At 31.5% G+C, this 4810-nt stretch overlaps 1 pseudogene; it reads left to right on the top strand.

Annotated features, from left to right (window-relative positions):
* The first annotated feature begins 623 nt into the window (after positions 1–623).
* On the top strand, positions 624–3865 carry LOC112777988 (uncharacterized; annotated as a pseudogene).
* The last annotated feature ends 945 nt before the right edge of the window (positions 3866–4810 follow it).

The raw sequence follows: 4810 nt of genomic DNA, 5'->3' as shown, positions 1-4810 counted from the left end.
GAACTGGTTCGGTTCGATTCGATTAGGGTTTTGGTGGCAAGAACCGAAAACTGAACCGAACAGTAAAAAAACCGCAAAACATCACTTTTTTCGGTTTTTTCGATTTTCGGTTATTTCGGTTTTTGATTTTTTCGGTTCGGTCCATCGATTTAATTCGGTCCGGATCGATTTTGAACACCCCTATGTGTGTGTGTATTTATATTGAATTGATTGACCCATATTAAACACGCCTAAATCTTTTATCATCCAATAGAAACAAAATGAAAGGCTTTGTCACTGTTCCACTATTAAGCCAATAACATCCATCAATTGTTCATATTTGAGCACCCTTTTCCATAGTCATTCAAGAGTCGAAGTGATTTATCCATTAAAATAGAGAATCAATTTTTACTCAGAAAATATTAGTTGATCTTTTATTATAATATTTTGTTAATTTTTATTTTCTTAAAGGGTTTAAAATTTAAAATGTGAGTTGTGGTTAAGAGAAGATACATGGTGCAATATAGCATTAACAACGAGAGTTAAGACAGAAAATGCAAGTGAAGATTGAGATAAGGAGCGATAACAGATAGATGGTGCAAGTGCAACAACAAGAGAAGATGCGGTGAGAACAAAGAGAGGAGATGGGAGCGGAGGCCAAGGAGAGATATAAGGTACTGTTAGAAAATGAAACATGCGATCAGAAGAGCAAAATTTATATAATTGACGCAAATGAATACTAAATATTTTAGAGTATATATACCCATTTTAGTTCTCAAAGAATTTTAAATCAGACATTTTAGTCCTTAACTAAAATTAATTACTCGATTGGTCTTTAACAATTAATTCTGTCAGTCATTTAGGTTCTTGGCTCCGTCAATTCTAATGGAAGACAAAATGGTCTCTGAAAACTCTAACATAGGCATTAGTTTCTTAAGTATGAATTGGTTGAGAACAAGTTGAGGATTTTTTTTTCTGTGAATATTAAATTTATAAAGTGTGCATTGTGTAGTTTGAAGTTACAGTGTTAGACAGTTAGTGTTATGCGAGATATGATGAAAATTGGGAGAGAACAATGTCGTTTTCGAACAGAGGAGATCAGTGACCATTTTGTCTCCTGTTAGAGTTGTCAGGAACTATTTTGTCCTCCGTTAGAATTAACGGAGTAAAGGACCTAAGTGACTGACGGAGTTAATTGTTAGGGACCAATGGAATAATTAATTTTAGTTGGGGACTAAAGTGTCCAGTCTGAAATTCTTTGAGGACCAAAATGGATATATACTCAATATTTTATTATTATTGATTTAATTACTCTGTTGATTCTTATAGTTTTGTAAAATTTTTAATTAGGTCCTTATATTTTTTTTCTTTAATTGGGTCCTTACACTAATTTTTTTTAATTGATTCCCTATATTTTTTTCTTTTTATTTGAGTCCCTGCATTAATTTTCTTCTTTTAGTTGGATCTCTATACAATTAAGTCAATTACTACCAAGAGAGACCTAATTGAAAAAAGAATTTGGTGCAAGGACCTAATTAAAAGAAAAAAAAGTATAAAAACCTAATTGAAAATTTTACGAAACTATAAGGAACAACAAAATAATTAAACCAAAAAAATATGATATAACAAAGTTATCAAATCGAATAATTACTTTATCCTAACCAAATTTCTGACACAGAAATATAAAATGGTAATTTATGATATTCCACTCAAGATTAAGTTCTAATTATATCTAAAATGTCAAATTAAATGGTGTAAATGCTCAACTCAAATACAAAGTAAAAATATCAAAATAATACAAGACAAATCTTCTCTAAACAAAGAGTAACTAATAACTTAATACTCAAAACATGTGAAAACATAATATACAAAGAAAAACCTAATAATTTTCTCTTTAGCATTTACTAATTATGAATCATAACTCTTAAAAAATGGTATGCATGCATGCATAAAATTAAAAACCAAACTACTTATTTATAATATTCTTGTAGAAGCAAAACAAAAACAAAAAATCCAACCAAACAACTTGCAAACAAGTTGTCATAATGATCATAATATAAAGATTAGTCAACATTTTTAACTATATTATAATATGACACTTGTAACTTGGTTCATGATAATTCTACTATATTTTTTAACTTAATATTTGTGCAATTTGATTTTAATATTTGTTCGACTTGTGGACATTTATTTTTAATACATTGACAAATTAAAATTGATTTTGACTTCTTTACAATCTCCACCTCAAAATCAATTTTGATAATATCTTCAAAAACTCCACCTGAAATAAAATATTAACATATAAATTTAGTTAATATAAAACATCAAAATAGAGTCTCCACAAAGAATCAACCAATGAGGTCGATATCTAAAGAGCATCTCTATCATCTTCAATAATATTTGTTGAAGCATTTGAATTATATTTTTTTGAGATAAATACCAAATTAGTATTCGAAAGATTTTGACATTAACAAAATAGTACCTGATCTTTGTTATTGACAAAATGATCTCCAAAAAATTTTAAAATTTGACAAAAATGATCAACTGCCAATTGAGTTACCTGAATTTAAAATTTAGGGATGACGTCTCAGTTAATATACAAAATTTACCCAATTTTAATTTTTATAATTTAAAAAAACTCCAATTTCAATTTTTTAAAAGACCCTAATCCTCTTTTTTTTTTCTCTAAAACTCTCATCTCTTTTTCTAAATCATCATCATTTTCTAAAACCCTAATCTCCTTTTTTTTCTTCTTCTTTTTTCTCTTAATGATGCTATTTTTGGGAATCAGATAGTGATTAACGAGGCTCTGGTTGTAGTTGTGGTGGTGGTGGTGATAGCGACAGAGGGGGTGAGATCTTCTGCAGAGGCATCACATGGAAGACCTGTGTTCTTGAGACAATGGTTCAGTTTGCGATTGGAAAGACGTGTGAAGAGGGAAAATGAGCAACGGAGATTTATGATCCAAGAAAATATGTTCGCGTTTGGCTTAGAACCTTCAACACCATCAAAGAAGCCACCAGGGCTTATGACAGAGAAGCTCGTAAGATTCGCGGAAAGAAAGCTAAAGTGAACTTCTCCAACGAGGATGACGAACACTCCATTCAACAATCTCGTAACATTATTCCAAACCTTCCTCCTCCTCCCATTTGAAGATCAAGTAATCATCTTCCTCTGTATCAATATGGTGATGCCAACAACAACAACAACATGAACAACCAGGCAAGGATTCTGAACCTCAACTTAGAGTTTAGTTACGATATGAATTATGGAGGAGCTATTGATGTTGGTGGTGCCATCAACGCATACTCATTTGTGAGTTGTGTTGATGATAATTCTGAGTATGGGTCTAGTTCTGGTTTGGCATCGGAGGTGATAGGTGGGTCAAGTGGTGATCAACAACATCAAGAAGAGAAGAAGAGCTACGAGGTGGAGAAACTTTTGGAGGAGCTAATAGCATATGAGAAAAAAATGAGAAATGAAAAGGGGTTCAGTCTTGAGAAGAAGGGGTTGAGTATCAGAGAAGCATCTTTGGTTAGAAGAATAAGAAGAAAGAGGAAGGTAGAGGCAGCAATGAATGAAAATGAAGAGGATTTAATTGGGAAAAAAAATTGGTGGATGATGATGAGGAAAGGGAAGAAATGAGAGTTTCAGAAGAAAGGGGATTAGGGTTTTTAAAAAATTGAAATTGGGAGTGTTTTTAAAATTATAAAAATAAAAAGTGATTAAAAATTTTGTAATTATTGTAATTGTTAACTGACACGTCACCTTTAAACCTTAACTCCAGATAACTCAATTGACGGTTGGTCGTTTTTGTCAAATTTTAAAATCTTTCGGGGATCATTTTGTCAATAACAAAGATCAAGTACCATTTTATCAGCGCTAGAATCTTTCGAGTACCGATTTGGTATTTATCTCATATTTTTTTTTAGTATAGGACAATATCTCTTCCAATGGTATTGTTGTTGACATTTCTACATCTTTCATCTTGAGATTTAAACCCAAATCTATACTTTTTTTTTGTTGTTGTATCTTTTCAGTTATCTCTACTAACCAAAGCAATTGCTGAATCATGAATTCATGATGGTCACTCCTATCATGATCCATTTTCATGACTTAGAAGCAATGATTTAATCTCATCAATATTTACATGTTACGTTTATGGATGGGTATTATTTTACGAAAATGCTTGTGAGTGAGGTAGTGAACAAAGTAATATTATAGCTTGTTGTTCTCCAAAAAAAAGATTCACCCAACTCTATCACCAAAAATGTAAACTCAGCAATATGCAATTTCACTAAAGTTCCTTTTGTCATACAAAGCATATAAAGACATTGTAAAATACCGAGACGGTTGGCTATTGTCTTGGTCATGTATAATGTCTCCAACTTGGTTCATAGAGTAGTGGTTGTTTTTTCTAAACGAACTTCTTGTAATATGTAACACCCTACCACACCGAGCTTTATGACTAAGATGTAAATCAGAGGTGGCGAGGCGCTACGACCTCTGAAAATAAAAATACTAATGTATATAATTGAAGGAAGTTGTAACTAGGAGTCTTGAAAGAGAAGTTAATAAAAAACGGAACAGAAATTGCATTCCTTACGAAAGTTACGCATAGATGGATAAACAAGTTCGAAAGGAATGTTTGAAATATATACATATAGATCAGAATTCCAAAATACAGATAACAAGCTCCGACTCGACCTGCGAAGCTAAAGCCGGCAAGAGTATATATATATATATATATATAACATAAAATACAATTCCGAACTATAAAATAAACTCTTGTTTCTCCAAGTCAACTTCTAGGAGGGACTAAGTACATAAT

Source organism: Arachis hypogaea, chromosome 19, assembly GCF_003086295.3.
Source record: "Arachis hypogaea cultivar Tifrunner chromosome 19, arahy.Tifrunner.gnm2.J5K5, whole genome shotgun sequence".
Classification (NCBI taxonomy): Eukaryota; Viridiplantae; Streptophyta; class Magnoliopsida; order Fabales; family Fabaceae; genus Arachis; species Arachis hypogaea.
The sequence above is the reverse complement of the archived record's forward strand: the minus strand, read 5'-3'. Positions and strand labels throughout refer to the sequence as shown.